The following is a 16,895-nucleotide window of genomic DNA, read 5'->3' as shown; positions in this document are numbered from 1 at the left end:
GGCCAGCCATCACTGTTCTGAGCCCCAAGAAGCTTAGATTTATAGGCAGCATTGTCAGCTCTCTTCTTGTTTCTGGTTGAGTTCCACAGGTCAGGAGAACTATAAGAAAGGAGGGGGAGCAGGAAGTGAACCACAGCAGTGTGACTCTTCCTCTGCCAGTCTGCAGGTTGACATGGTGCATTCTGTCAAGGCCATAGCTGCTGTCATGTTACCTATGCGGTAACTAATTAAGCAGAGCACTAATACTGCATTGCTTCAGGTTTTAGGAATCGTTCCTTTCCCCAACTTGTTCAGACCTAGGAGACGTCCTTGCTCCTTGTTGGAACTGAGCTGCAATCCCCAATGTAGTATATTAGTTACTTATATTTCTTTTGCTATGAAGAAACACTATAACCAAGGCAACTTACAGAAGGCAGGGTTTATTTGGGTTTTTGGTCCTAGAGACAAGAGTCCATCATGGTGAAGTGGCTGAAAGCAAGAATGCTGATAACTCATATCCTTTACCATAAGCACAAAGCGGAGAGCAGCTTGCAAATAGGCAGAGACCTTGAGATCTCAAAGCACAGTGCCGCACCCCCCCACTGCACCCATTCCCAGCCTATGATGCATTTCCTTTAGCAAGGACACCCCTCTTAAACTTCCCCAAACAGCACCACCATCTGGGGACTAAGTCTTCAAATTCATGAGCCTATTCTCATTCAAAGGATCACAAGTAGCAATTAGCAATTTGTGACGATTTAAAAACATTAAATATTGGGATTGTAGTGTATTTTATAATATACAGTTATTAAACTTGCCTCAGTTATCCCTAAAAAGATGGGACAATCTGTTTCTATTGAGTTTTGAATAGATTAATGGCCTTTCTTAAATTTTGAGACAATCTGTCATGTATGTTATAACATGATCTTCATAACTAGGAGGTGGTTGGTGTCTTCATAGAACTGTTAGACCAGTGTGATCCTGGATGTGGTAGTGTCTTGAGATTCTGTAAGTGTCCAACTGATTATTATTAACCATTAATATTAACTTCTCAATGAACTTCATGACTTGGAGTCCCTTTTCGTTAAAGGTTTTTTTGCTGACTGCACATAAAATGGATGTGAAGGGTACTTGGTATTAAAACTGAGTAGGTTTGTAACTTAACATAAACTTTATGTTAAATTAACATGAGACTTTATAATGGAACTTTCTGGAAAGGTTATTGTTTGTGGCCAGGCATGAGTCTTGGAATACAGGGCCGCCCACATCTGGCAAAGTGGCTCTCAGTGTGCCAAGTGCTAGATGATTGACAGCAGCATGATTGGAATGTTTCTTGTTTGTAAGTTTACTGCAGCCTACCTCCAGCTTTCAGGAACAAGCCAAAGGAGAATACTATCAAATTAGTGTTCTCAGTGTGAAGCAGATAGAACCAGAGCCCTGACTACAGACCCATTCCATTCTGCTAGTATGTCATCAGTCATTATAATTTCATTACTGTGCATATAAGACGGTGCAGGAAGGTCATCAAGAGAATGCTGGTGTGTGCCAGAACCAAAGCTGAACACTGCCGGGCAGCTCTTTATGAGTAATTAGGTTTGGGCTTGTTCCTTCAACAGAACTAACCTGTGTTTTCTGGAAGTAATTACAAGATTTAGCATGCTTTCCAACTTCAACCGTATTTTTGCAACATGCTTAGCTAAACTCTTCTTAATTAGAACACCTAGTAGTTTTACCAGAGCATTTGCTCCATGGCTTTGGAGCAGGACTCTGTATGTACTGGTTAAACATAGGTGCTGGGCTAGTTTCATGAATGGCATCCCGCAGCAATTGGTGAGATGGATCACATGAGAACTAGAATTGGATGATAACTTCTGCTTCTGTCTTTGATTTTTGGGGTTTTTTTTTTTTTGTAATTTTAAAATTCTGCCACCAGGCTTTCTGGTAGTTTTGAGAATTAATTTTAGTGATTCTTTCCTCTTTTCATGATTTTCCTTTTCTCCTTTCCTTCCAAACCAGAAAAGCTATTAAGGAAAGAAAAGAATCTTTACTCTGGGTCTCATAAACAGTATACCATATTAGAATAAGAAAACAAGGTTTGAGGCTGGAGAGATGGCTCAGCAGTTAAGAGGACTGAAGATCCAGGTTTGGTTCAAAGCACCCATATGGGAGCTCACAACCACCTGTAACTGCAGTTGCAGAGAACCCGATGCCCTCTTCTGACCTCCAAAGGCATCAGGAGCACATGTGCACAGACACACAAGCGGGCAAAACACCCATTTACATTTTTCTTTCCAAAGAAGAAAAGACTAAGAACAACCGCTCTACTGCTGACTTTGGTAGCTCATGCATTAAAATTGGAATGATCCAGAGAAGATAAGCATGGGTCCTGTGCAAGGATGACAAGAAAATTTGTGAAGTTTTAGAAAAACAAACACTAAAACTCACAACTGTTCTTAGATACGTTCTTCAGAGGTTAAGCTAACACTTCTTTGTCTGCCTTCTGAGGTTTTCAACTAATGTCCATTATTGAGAGCCAGGCCCACAGAGGCCCTAATGAAATGACAAAAGGAATTTAGTTCTGTGTCTTTGTCGAAGAGCAGACTCAGCAAGGTCAGTTTGGGGCTGGTGGCCAGGGCCTCGAAGGAGTTAAGGTTTCAGTTCCCTGGGAACTTGGTTTTTCCCCCTGAAGAGACTAGAGTTATCTGTCAGTCAGTCTCAAGGCTGCTGTTTGCTAGGTCTGTAATGCTCTTGAAATACCCTGTGTTCCCTTTGTGCAACATTGCTTGATTAACTTCCTGCTGACTTTGTCCCACTATATGATATTTTCTGCCACTCTGTCCCATTTCTCCCCCTGGAAATAGCATATAAGATGCCATACTTCTGACTAAGGTTTGCAAGTCATCAGCTTGTCCAAGCCTGCCTGCTGTCAAACTTTTCTATCTTCTTTAACTTCTCACCTCCTGGCCATCATTCAGGACCCTGTCACTGAGGAATGACCTACTGGTCCAGGCCAGCCCACCTTTCATCTTTCTACAGCTTTAATCCTTCTGAGTGGTTAGGAAGATGGCTCAGATATGTTCCCAGGCATCTGTTCCACAGGTATCTCTTTGATGATCTTTTTCAGACCTCAAAGTCCTCATTTATTATCCATGCATTTTGTGGCCACAAACTCAACCTTCATTGCCCCATGCTTACTCTCTAGCTCATTCCATGAGGTGCCCCCCAAATGTAACCAATCTCTCTCCATATTTAAGAGAAGTATATTTTCTGTGGAGATTTGATGACTCTGAGAATTAGTTACTGGTTGGATTCCTAACCATAGGCACTATCCAGCAATGTCTAGTTTGATATCAAGGCTACAGTAAGCTTGTTGGGTGTGATGGTAATCCAAGCAGTTGGGAGATTGAGACAGGTGGATTGTGACAAATTCTAGACAAGGCAGTTACACATTGAAACCCCAGTCTCAAAAGAAACAACAAATATAAACCTTACTATTATGAAAACTGCTTTCCTGGGGGAGATGTGAATGATGTTTTCACCTTGCTCCTAAGGTCCTAATGATAAATCAAAGTACAAGCCCAAAGATTTCACCTTGGGAACCAATGAGTTTATGGGGCTTACTTACAGAGCACTGGCGACCCCCAAAGCACCTACACAGGAAAATCATCGCCGCACTTTCCAGTTTAAGACAATCTCTTTGTTCTTTGATGCTGTGTATGTCAGGCTAGCTGGCCTTACAGAGCACTGGCGACCCCAAAGTGCCCACACAGGAAAAGCATCGCCTCACTTTCCAGTTTAAGACAATCTCTTTGTTCTTTGATGCTGTGTATGTCAGGCTAGCTGGCCTGTGAGCCTCTTGGGAGTCTTCTGCCTTCACCTCCAACCTTACTGTAAGAGCACTGGGGCTAGAGATGTGCACTGCAGGGCCAGGCTTTCTGTAGGTTTTCATACACTTTACCTACTGCACCATCTCCCCAAGCCCCAATTCTTCAAAGTCAACTTCCTTAGCCTGGTGTCACTCCTAGCTTTATTAATTTGTGTGTGGGGTGGTGTGGGTGTGGGTGTGTTTGGGTGTGTGTGTACCCACACATAGGAATGCCATGGTGTGGAGGTCAGAGGACAACTTGAAACAATTGTTTCTCCTTCTGCGATATGGATTCCAAGGGCTGAATATGTTATCAGGCTTGGCAACAAATGCCTTTACTCTCTGATCCATCTCACCAGCCACTCCTAGCTTTATAGAGTGGATCCAGTCCTCCTGGGTTGCAGTCTCTGGCTGATCTCAGCCTCCTTTGCTTAACAATTGGTCCATGGTTACCCCATATCCTTTAGAGATGAAATGAGTTAACTTGGCCACAAAACTAATCTGAAAGACCAGGAACATGCAATTAGAGATGCCTGTGAGCACATGCAGGAGCTCCCCAGATTGCTGTGGTGCTTCACTGGGCATGACCTGGTATGTAATTCTCAATGTAAGTTTAATAGAGGAAAGACTTGTCCTCATTTCTCTGTGCAGTCATTTGCTACCTAACAAGAAGATCAAAGCTACTAAATTGTAATAAGAATGATTTTGAGATATTTCACAACCCTCTGTATCTCTTGTTTCTTAGTTTATTCACATTTTTAGGTTTCCATCAGAGTTCCAATCTTAGATTTATATCTACTACCTGACAGAAAGCTAGCCAAGATGATCATTCTTGTTTATGAATAAATTAGAGACTTGGCATATATATATATGTGTGTGTGTGTGTGTGTATTTTGGTTTTTACGAGACAGGGTTTCTCTGTATTGTTTCGGAGGCTATCGGTCCAGCCTGGCCTCGAATGCACAGAGATCCGCCTGCCTCTGCCTCCCGAGTGCTGGGATTAAAGGCGTGCGCCACCACCGCCCGGCGAGACTTGGCTTATATTTAAGGAAAAAATGAGCCAACTTCTTGATTCCTCCCCCAAATACTTAATTAAAAAAGTAGAATCTAGCTAAGCACTGGTGACACACACATTTAATCCCAGCACTCAGGAGGCAGAGGCAGGGAGATCCCTGTGAGTTCAAGGCCAGCCTGGTCTACAGAGAGAGTTCCATGACAGCCAAGGCTACACAAAGAAACTCTGTCTTGAAAATCAAACAAAAAAGTAGAATCCACACCTCAATTTATCAAATTTACATTTACAAGTACAAAATTTTTATTACTAGAGCATAGCATAATAAGTGTGCTAAAATTTTAATCCCAAAAATGGTTATGTGGTTTAGTTAAGCTAAAATCAGTAATGAATTAACAGTAAATTATAATTTTTAAAGCAGATATTATATCTGGGCATGATTGTACATGCTACAACCCTAGGCTAAGGCATAAGGATTATAAATTTGAGATTAGTCTGGGAAACTTTGCAAGACTCTTTCAAAACAAAACAAAAGACCCTTGGGCTGGGCATGCAGATCAGTTGGTAGATTGCTTGCTTAGCATATACAAAGCCTGGATTCTATTTTCAACACCACATAAGACTCAGAAGTGGTAGCACACATCATCATCCCAGCATGTAGGCAGTGAAGATAGAGGCAGAAAGATCAGAAGTTAAAAATTAACCAACCTCTGCTACACAGTAAATTTGAGACTAACATGCTCACTATTTTTATTTTCAGGTGGTAATCTCTCATTTCCCCACTTCTCATTTTAAGATAGTGTGTGTAAGTGGAGTTTTCCTCTCCTGCAGCCTCTCTCAAATAATCATTCAGAGGCTTATATTAATTGCAAATGCTCAGCCAATAGCTCAGGCTTATTACTAACTAGCTCTTACATTTCAAGTTAGCCTCTTCCCTTTTTTACACTCTGCCATATGGCAGTACCTTTATTAGCATGGAATATTCATCTCCTGTTCCCTCTGTGTCTGGCTGGGGACTCCTGACTCTACCGCCCTCTCCTCAGGCTTGGTGGCAAGCACTTTTATTCAGAGTCGTCTTGAAGGCCCTGATCATTTAGATTGTGATTTGCCTCTTTCTTGGAGATATGGTTTTTTCTTTTGTTGTTGTTGTTGGGTTTTGATGTTTGTTTGTTGAGACAGGGTTTTCTGGTGTAGTCCTGGTAGTCCTGAATCTCAATATGTAGACTAGGTGAACCTCAGATGCAGAAATCTGCCTGCCTCTGACTTCTGAGTGCTGGGATTAAAGATGTGTGCCACCATGCCCTGCTCCTTTTTCATGTAATCCCTGAAATTAAGCATGGATCTAGGCATACCAGCATCTATCTGTAATCCTAGTACTTAGAAGCCTAAAGGAGGAGGATAGAGAGTTCAAAGCCAGCTTGGACTATGCTGTGTGATCCCCAGTTTTCACATGGTAGAGGGAGAGAACTAACTCCCACAGATTGTCCTCTGAGCTATGTGTTTGTGTATATTCATGTGTGATGAATGGAAGGAAGCACAGCTACTTTGGGTAGAAAAGAAGTGAATATATAAACTTGAGACGAATGGGTGAGGTATAGTCACCTACAGCCTCAACCAATGTTTGTGCGTCTTGAAGATCTAACTAGAAAGAACTGAGAAACTCACACGGAACAGCTGAGACAATAGTAACTGTGAAAGGAGTATTTTAGAATCATGTGACCTAGGTTGGATTCCTAGTTGATTCTTGAGGAAATTACTTATCTCTCTAATTCAGTTCCTAAATCTGCCAAAGGGACACAATGATAATAATAATTATAAAATGACGAGGAAATTGTTTAAGATAATGTGAATATACTATTTAACACAATGTGAGGGATAGTCTCCAACCTCTCTCAAATGCTTTGTCCCAAAGTTTAGCCAGTCCATACAGTATTCAATGACTATTTAAAATTTTGTTGGGTCAGTAGGAGGAAGTATGGTCTCTACACACAAGAACACATGAAGCTTACAATCTAACAATGCCCTGACTTAACAAGAACAGCTGGTATGGACATATGGTCCTAGAGTTAGAAGAAATCAGAGGTTTAAAAAATTAAATCCAGGCATTGGTGGCACATGCCTTTAATCCCAGTGCTCGGGAGGCAGAGGCAGATGGTTCTCTGTGAGTTTGAGGCCAGCGTGGTCTACAGAGCAAGTTCCAGGACATCCTCCAAAGCAGTACAGAGAAACCCTGTCTCGAAAAACAAAAATCATTATTGTGTCTACGTATGTGTTTGATGTATATGTGTGAATGTATGTGTTTGGTGTGTGTGAGTGTGTGAGTGTGTGTGTGTGTGTGTGTGTGTGTGTGTGTGTGCCACAAGTATGTAGAAGTCAGAAAACAACTTTGGTTCTCGACTTCCAGAATTAATTGTAGGGATTGAATTTAGGTCATCAGGCTTACACAGCAAGCCCTTTTACGCACTGAATCATTTTGCTTGCCCAAGATATAGTCTAGTACAAGTTGCTAAGGACATAAAGATATGAACTAGCACCATAGTTCTGCACAGCACCATAGCTGGCGTGTGACAAGAAACAGAAGTTCTTTAATAAAGGAGACTATCACAAAAGTACTGAGATATCAGATATGTGGACAGCAGAGGCCTAGAGTCAGGCCAAGGAAAGATGCAGAGGGGGATCATAGGCTTTGGTGGAAGAAAGAGGGATCCAGTACAACATTCACAAAAAAAAATGGAATGCCCAAATCTCAGTAGAAACTAACACAGGACACACAGTAGTATCAAACCAGACACATGATATCCAAGACCAGAGAGGAGCCAAAGAACTGTGCCCTTTGTGCATATGAGGGTGTGTAAGCTCCCTTTATGCTTAAAACCCATCTTAGGAAGACAACAATGAGTGGAAAGTAGTCTTGAAAGTACAAAAGTACCCAGGATAGAGTTTCTGAACTAACAATGGTATACAGTGACAGACAGATAGGTTACATAGTTAGCAAACAGAGTCCCAGAGCCTGTGTCCTCTAACACCACACTACAGACAGATGCTGGGCAGGGTGAATTCTCAAAAGCTTGGGAAAATGCAGGTTGGACACCGTAGCTGTAAGAAGGGAACCATTGTGGACTCTGATTTCTAGACTTCCATGGTGTTTTAGGAAGTACAGTGCAGGATGGATTGAGAAGCGTCAAAAAGCAAAACAGAACAGTAAGCAGCAGTGTATGTAACCCAGGCTAAAGGTAACAGCTGAAAGAGCTGTGGCAATAAAAAACAAAGGAAGGAACATACTCCAGGCATTTGTAATAATAAAATCATCAAAAGACTGCACCCAGGACTAAGCATGTGCCAGCCCCACGCTGAACACCATCTCACTTGATTATCTGGTCAGTGTTCTTTTGGTTTGGTATCTTTTTTTTTTTTTTGGTTTGGTATCTTAACTTTGATGTTTTCCCTATCAGTCTGAGGTCCATGAACTCCCCCTTGTTCAGATCAGCTGTTTCTGTGGGTTTCTCCAGCCTGGTCTCGACCAATTTGCTCATTACTCCTCCCTCTCTACAACTGGATTCCAGAGTTCAACTCAGTGTTTAGCTGTGGGTGTCTGCTTCTGCTTCCATCAGCTGCTGAATGAAGGTTCCAGAATGGCATATAAGGCAGTCATCAATCTCATTATAGGGGCATTTAAGGTAGCCTCTCAGCTATTGCTTAGACTGTTATTTGGGGTCAATCTTGTAGATTTCTGAACATTTCCCTAGTGCCAGATTTAAATGGCTTCCTCTATTATGGTATCTTTTTTCTTGCTCTCCTCTATTCTTCCTCTGACTCTATCTACCTGCTCTCTCCTGTCCTCCTCTCCCCTCCTCTACTCCCCTTCTCTTTCTTCTAACTCCCTGTCCCCCCCCCATGTTCCCAATTAGCTCAGGAGATCTTGTTCCTTTCCCCTTCTCCAGGGGACCAAGTATGTCTGTCTCTCTTAGGGTCCTCCTTGTTTCCTAGCTTCTATGGCAGTGTGGATTGTACGTTGGTAGTCCTTTGCCCTATGTCTAATCCATATATGAATGAATACATACCATTTTTGTCTTTTTATGACTGATTTACCTTGCTCAGGATGGTTTCTTCTAGTTCTATCCATTTGCCTGTGAATTTCAAGATTCCATTGGTTTTTTTTCCCACTGAGTAGTACTCCATTGTGTAAATGTACCACATTTTCTCTATCTATACTCTTCAGTTGATGGGCATCTAGGGTGCTTCCAGGTTCTGGTTATTACAAATAATGCTGTTATGAACTTGGTTGAACAGATGTCCTTGTTGTATGAGTGTGAATCTTTTGGATATATGCCTAAGAGAGGAATTTCTCCATCTTGAGGTAGACTGATTCCCATTTTACTGAGGAACCACCATACTGATTTCCAAAGTGACTGTATGAGTTTTCACTCCTACCAGCAGTGGAGAGTGCTCCCCTTTCTCCACATCCTCTCCAGCATAAAATGTCATTGGTGTTTTTGATTTTAGCCATTCTGACAGGAGTAAGATGGTATCTCAGAATTATTTTGATTTGCATTCCCTGATTGGGATGTTGAGCACTTTCTTATGAGTCTCTCAGCCATTTTCGATTCCTCGGCTGAGAATTCTCTATTTAGTTCTATACCCCACTTTTTAACTGGATTATTTGGTATTTTGGTGAGGAGTTCTTGAGTTCTTTGTATATTTTGGAAATCAACCCTCTGTGAGATGTGGGGTTGGTGAATATCTTTTCTCATTCTGTGGGCTGCCGTTTTGACTTGTTGACTGTGTCATTTGTCTTACAGAAGCTTCTCAGTTTCAGGAGGTCCCATTTATTAATTGTCAATCTCAGTGTCTGTGCTACTGGTGTTATGTTCAGGAAGTGGTCTCCTGTACCAATTCATTCAAGGGTACCACCTACCTCCTCTTCTAAGAGGTTCAGTGTGGCTGGATTTATGTTGAGGTCTTTGATCCATTTGGACTTAAGTTTTGTGCATGGCAATAGATATGGGTCTATCTGCAGTCTTCTACATGTCAGCATTCAGTTATCCCAGCACCACTTGTTGAAGATGCTTTCTTTTTCCATTGTATAATTTTAGCTTCTTTGTCAAAAATCAGGTGTCTGTAGGTGTGTGGGTTAATTAATATCAGAGTGTTCAGTTCAATTCCATTGGTCTACCTGTCTATTTTTGTGCCAATGCCAAGCTGTTTTCAGGACTATAGCTCCATAATAGAGCTTGAAGTCAGGGATGGTGATGCCTGGGTTGTTTTGGCTATCCTGGGTCTTTTGTTTTTCCATACAAAGTTGAGAATTGTTCTTTAAGGGTCGGTGAAGAATTGTGTTGGGATTTTAGATGGGAATTGCATTGAATATATTGTTTTCTCCATCTATAGTGATTGAAAGCTTTGCTGGGTATAGTAGTCTGGGCTGTCATCCATGGTCTCTTAGTGTTGGTAGAATATCTATCCAGGACCTTCTGGCTTTCATATTTTTCATGGAGAAGTAATGTGTAATTCTGATCAGTTTGCCTTTATATGTTACTTGACACTTTTCCTTAGCTGCTCTTAATATTCTTTTTTTTATTCTGTATGTTTTGGGTTTTGATTATTATGTGGTGAGGGAATTTTTTTGTGGTCCACTCTATTTGGTGTTCTATAGGCTTCTTGTACTTTCATTGGCATGTCTTTCTTTAGGTTGGGAAAGTTTTATTCTATGATTTTGTTGAATATGTTTTCTACCCCTTTAAGGTGGGTTTCTTCACCTTCTTCTATATCTATTATTCTTAGGTTTGGTCTTTTTACGGTGTCCCATATTTCCTAGATATTTTGTATCAGGGATTTGTTGGACTTAAGATTTTCTTTGGTTGATGAATCTATTTCTCCTAGTGTATCTTCGACGCCTGAAATTCTCTTTTCCATCTCTTGTATTCTGTTGGTTATGCTTGCATCTGTAGTTCGTGATGTTTTACCCAGCTTTTCTACTTCCAGAATTCCCTCAGTTTGTGTTATCTTTATTGTCTCTATTTCAGTTTTCATGTCTTGAACTGTTTAAATTGTTTCCTTCATCTGTTTGATTGTTTTTTCTTGGCTTTCCTTTCTTTCTTTAACAGATTTGTTGATTTCTTGTATTTTTTGGGTTGTTTTTTCTTCCATTTCTTTAAGGTATTTCTCATATCCTATTTGAGGGCCTCTACCATTTTCATGACGTTGTTTTTAAGGTCATTCTCTTCTGCTTCATCTGTGTTGGGATGTTCAGGTTTGCTGGTATAGAGTCTCTAGACTCCAGCAGTATCATATTGGTTTTTCTGTTGCTGAGTGTGTTTTTATATTGTTTCCTTCCCATTCCTCCTTCCAGTGGGTGCAGAAGTGTTGCACCCTTACCCTATGGGGGTCTGTTGACTGCTTGTTACTAGGAGCTTTTAGCAAAACACTTCTTTTTTATGAGACAGGGTTTCTCTGTATTGTTTTGGAGGCTATCGGTCCAGCCCAGCCTCGAACTCACAGAGATCCACCTGCCTCTGCCTCCAGAATGCTGGGATTAAAGGTGTGCGCCACCACCGCCCAGTTTAGCAAAACACTTCTTGTCCCCTCCTCCCAGTAAGGCCTGCATGTGAGGTCCTGTTTTCTGCCCATCCTTATTGTCTAACTGCTAATTCCTGTTTTTGGCCCACCCTTTGCTGGAGGACCCTGGAAACATAGGCTCCTGACCTCGGTGTTTTTCCACCATACCTGCCTTTCCATACCTGCCTTTTTTTTTTTTTTTTTAAATAAATGCCGTTCTTCTTGTAAGAATGAGCCACTGTCTTTGTCTTCATTTACATCCTTAGCCCTTTGCCTCAGATAGTTGTGAAGTAGTGTAGCTCTGTAGCCATGACACCGCCAGCTCGCCACACAGAAGGAGTCTCTTCCTCTCTTGGTAGGTACAGGACCAAGGTTCCCTTCTGGTGGGTGCAGGCAGGTCCAATACTCTGGTGGCAGTCCTAGTACCGGGGCCTTGGCCATCTCAGGGTGGGCTGAACTCTGGTGGGATTGGATCTGCAGTGTGTAGTCCCCAGGCCTCAGCTGGCTCCAAGGAGGGCTCTGGAAGACAGGTCTGAAAGAGGCCCATGCTTACCTAGTCCTGTGGGTGGAGAAAGGGACTAAGATGATGGCAGTCTCTGGGCGTGCTGGACCCCATCAGGATTGGATGCACAGTGTGCAGTCCCCAGGCCTCAGGTGGTTCTGCCCTGTATGTCCTGCTTTCACTGTTTTCTCCATGTCTGTCTGTCTGGCAGCTCCTGTCTGGTCCCAGGCATCTCCCTCTCTTTCTCCTCCATTCTCTTATCTCTCAAGCCTAAATTCTTCCTCATACTTATTCTTTCTGCCTGCCATTCCTTCCTTTCCCTCTTCTGCATAGCTATTGACTATTAAGCTTTTTATTCTACCAATCAGGTGCCTTAGACAGGCAAAGCAACACGTCTTTACATCGTTTAACAAATGCAGTATAAACGAATGTAACACATCTTTACATGGTTAGTTAAAGTAACATTCTGCAGCATTAACAAATGTGACACATCTTTACATAAAGTAATATTCCACACCAGCTCTGAGTTGTGGATTCAGTCCAAACACATTATATTTAAATTTTCTGTAAGGGCAGCCACTGCTACATTTCACAAGCTGGAAGAGTCAAGCTGACACATGAGGAAAATAACCTCTGGAATGTGCTGCTGGTCAAACTCGCCATACTGGCAGCATCAACCCTGCCCTTGAAAATCCCAAACTCCTTTCTCTGCATTGCCAATCCAGCAACCTGAAACCCACTTCCAGAACTAAACCTCATAAAATGCTTTATTGTTTCTACTGCTTTAGAAAGACAGAATGTCATGCAATACTAATCAAATAATAAGGCACTGGTTCTGTCAGCAGTTTCTGTCATGGCCATCAGAGAACCATTGTTCTTTTGTTCAGAACAACTACCTAAGCATGGAACTATGATAGAAATTTGTAGTATTTCTTGAGGTTGGTGTCACTCTGGGTGTCCTGCCTGCATCTTAACTTAAAAACTAGTGGTGTGGGGTGGGGTGGATGAATAGTTCTTTAGATATTTGTGCTTGCTGCCAAGTACGAGGCCCAGAGTTTAGATCTCTAGACCTATGTAAGTGCTATATGAACATGGTGCACAATTCCAGTACTCAGAAGGCAACAGGGTTCACATGAGAGACCCTGCCTTAAGCAATAAGGTGGAGAGTCATTAAAGATGATTCCTGACCCCAGTCTCTCCCCTCCACATGCACACACACACACACACACACACACACACACACACACACACGAGAGAGAGAGAGAGAGAGAGACAGAGACAGAGAGAGAGAGAGAGAGAGAGAGAGAGAGAGAGAGAGAGAGAGAGAGACTAGGCTGACAAAGTTTGAAGGTTTGTACTGAGAAATGATTTGCCCTGAGAGTTATTCTGATATGGGATGTCCTGTATGCTGTGAATATGTGTTGCTTTTACTGATTGACTAATAAAGCTGTTCGTCCAATGGCCAGGTAGGATATAGCTAGGTGGGAAATCGAAACAGAGTTATGGAGAGGAAAAAAGTTGAGTTGGAGAGATGCATGTAGCCACTGCTGAAGGGGTAAAATGTCAGAACATTACTAGTAAGCCATAGCCATATGGTGACACACAGATTATTAAAAATAGGTTAATTTAAAATAGAGAGCTAGCCCGTAATAATCCTGAGCCATTGGCCAACCAATTATATTTAATATTAGCCTCTGACTGATTATTTCATAAGAAGTTGTGGGAACCCACAAGCTGGAGAGAAACTGGTCCAGGAAGACCAGAGGAACAGAAAAAGACATTCAACTATGTGTGGCACCCAATACAAGTTCTAATAGGTCTTAATAAAAGCCCTGGGTCAGATGTGGGGAAAATGCTGAGAGATCAGACAGACTAAGGAGTAAAACCACAGCCACCTTACCTACTCAACTTCTCAGCCGAAAAGAGAGTGAGCTCCTGTTTCCACATGCCTTATCACTTCCTCTCTTTGCCCAGTCATATCACTTCCTGTCTGTCTGTATTGATCTCCAAACCTCCATGGTTAACTAGTGGCTAGCTCTACCCTCTGATCTTCAGGCAAGCTTTGTTACAATATAAATAAGATATCACCACATTTACCTCATCTGGACATGCCACTATTGTCTTACCAAGTGATTCAGAAATCAGACTTCTTGAAGCCTCTGTCTTACATTGATAATTTCATTTGCTGTAGGTCAGAAGTGAAGAACAGACCCTGACTTTCAGATCCTGAGGTGACCGTCCACATGGAAGAAATGACATCTGTCTCAGTAGTGAAACTCAAGACAACAGTATCCTTTTCGGAGGAGCTGAGTGAATCTCTAGCCTGGGGTGGAGCAGAAGCAGCTTCTGTTTTGAAACTTGAAAGTTTGCTTAATGATGCTACAGGGCCCAGAACCTGGCTACCCCTCGCCTGGAAGCATTGCTGAAACCGTCACAGGGCATTCCTAGCACCTTTTCTTATTCTAGTACACCGACCATCACAGCTGCCCAGTTTACTTTCAGGATACTGTTTACAAAGAAATGAGATGTCTCATTCCCCTCCCTCCGATACAAACCTGGACTCTTGGCCTGGAGAGATGGCACACAGTGGTTAAGCACTTGCTGCTCTTCCAGAGCTCGGTTCCTAACACCCATGGTGTGTGGCTCACAGCTGCCCATAATTTCAGCTCCAGGGAAGTTTCCTGCCTCACTTGCACTCACATGCCCGTGCACATCTACATACAATTAAAAACAATGAGAGTAAGTCTTTTAAAATATCTTGACTTTCTCCCTCTATGGAGGTTCCACTTAACTACTTCATTTGTAATTATTTATGGGGTTATGAATGGACAGTGGGAAAGACGAAGGCTCAAAACTAGACCAAGATGTTTGTTGAAGATGTGAAGTTCTTCTGCACTCCAAACAACAGGGACAAAACCATCGCTCACTTGGAGCCTCTGGTAAGTTTTGAAACAGTGGCACAGCCATGTATCCATCTTTAAATGCTGCCCTGGCCTCTTGCCTAGGACAGGGGTTTTGTTAGCCTAGGTTAACAACCACACCTCAGCTTAATGATTTTTGCACAGTCTCTTCCGACCAACAAAAATCCCAGCCAGAATAATCATTAACAATGTTGAAAGCTGACTCACAATGATCTCAACCTGATTTCCTGTCAGGCTCTGAATAAACTTTCCATCACCTAGAGTCTGAACGCTTTTCTTCTAGCTTAAAAGTTGTTCTGGCAGTTGCTTGGGTTCATTCCGCAGGTGAGCCGAACCATCTCCAAACAATAGGCTGGGGACTGTCAGACGCTGGCGGAGTCTCAGGCCTGTGACAAGGACTTAGGAAGCCTGGAGCCGTGGGATGGGAGTCAGGGAAGGAAATTCCATTTGCCTGTGAAGGGATCAGTGGGGCGTTTGGTCCCAGACAAAGTCTAATCACAGAAATACCTTGTTTACTGTTCTTTAGTTAGAGGATATACTTGGCAACCAGCAAGACGATCAGAGAGACGTGCTTCTTTTTTCCTATACATTTTGTTTTATTATTTTCCTTTTTGTAATTTGAGGAGTTCATACACGAGTGTACCATATTTGAAGGTTTACCCTCCCCTCTACTGTTCAATTCTTCCTCTATCCCTCCCCTAACCACCCCTTCTGACTTTACGATCTTTTCTTATTTATTTTTTGTCTTATGTACGCAGCTCACTGAATCCAATTAGTATCATTCTTATTTGCATATATTTAGAAATAACCACTTAGCATTGAGATCTTAGCACAGAAAACAACGAGCAAAGAACTGGTTCTCCCTCTCTCAACAGTTACTGACTGCCTGTACCTCTTCCTCTGGGGAAAATCTCCATCCATGTTGGCAGGTTGTCTGGTGTGTCCTTTGCAGGTCTTACACAGGCAGCCATGGGAACAGCATCCTTGCCCAGAAGACACTGTCATTCAGCAGTCCTGCTCCACAGTTCCATGATGTGTCCTGAGCCTCAGATGTGTTACAATGGCCCACAGGGGACTGGGCAGCCCGCTATCACTCGTGCTCTGCATTTTTAACCAGTTGTGGCTCTCTCTTGTCTCTGTCAGCTGCAGAAAGAAACTTCTCCTAGGAGGGGTGAGAGCTGCACTTACCTATGGGTGTAAGTATGAATACTTTGAAGGCAACTGGAAGCTATTGCTTTAGTAATGTCAAACAGGGAGGAGGTCAGAGAGCCATATTTCTTGTGGAGAATGGGTAAGACCCTTCAAGGCAGTCACATGGAAGATTAAAAAACTATATATTCAAGAACCCAGACCCAACTGTGTGACTGGAGATAAGCTACACACTCCTTGGATAGTTTTTTTTTTAATCTGAAAAATAGGTATGACAGTTTTTGTCAACTTGACACAAGCTAGGTTGATGTGGGAAGAGGTATCTTCATTTGAGAAAATGTCTCCATCAGGTTGGCCTGAAGGCAAGTTAAGTGTGTGGGGTATTTTCTTGATTAATGATTGATACAGGAGAGTTCAGTCCGATGTGGACAGTGTTATCCCTGGGCAAGTGGTCCAGGAATCTGTGAGAAAGGATGCTGAACAAGCCTCAGGGAGCAAGCTACTAAGCAGCAGTCCTTCAGTTTCCACCTCCAGGCCTCTGCCTTGAGGCCTGATTTGACTCCCCTTCTGTAAGGCATATATTACGTGATTCCACTTGTTTGTAGTATCAAAATGGCAAATTCATAGCTCTAGACACAAATTAGTAGTTTATTAAGATAAATTTTTCCTTTCCTTTTTCCCCTTTTCTTTTTTAATATAAATTTTGTTGAAATTAGAAACAATCTTATTTTACATATCAATCCCAGTTCCATCTCCCTCCCATCCTCCCATACCCCCAAGGACCCCTCCCCATCCCTCCCCATCCACTCCCCAGGGAGGGTGAGGCCTTCCATGAGGGATCATTAAAATATGTCAAGTCATTTGTGACAGGGCCTAGGCCCTCCCCAGTGTATCTAGGCTAAGAGAGTATCC

The 16,895-nt window shown here is 42.3% G+C and overlaps 1 non-coding gene across 1 annotated transcript; it reads left to right on the top strand.

Moving 5' to 3' along the window:
- Positions 1-2,307: 2,307 nt before the first annotated feature.
- On the top strand, positions 2,308-2,410 carry LOC121140646. Its single transcript, XR_005877563.1, has one exon. It is a non-coding gene; the product is annotated as a U6 spliceosomal RNA (small nuclear RNA).
- Positions 2,411-16,895: the final 14,485 nt, after the last annotated feature.

This window comes from Mesocricetus auratus, unplaced genomic scaffold (assembly GCF_017639785.1).
Source record: "Mesocricetus auratus isolate SY011 unplaced genomic scaffold, BCM_Maur_2.0 Super-Scaffold_100004, whole genome shotgun sequence".
Lineage (NCBI taxonomy): Eukaryota > Metazoa > Chordata > Mammalia > Rodentia > Cricetidae > Mesocricetus > Mesocricetus auratus.
This window is presented reverse-complemented; position numbering and strand designations above follow the sequence as displayed.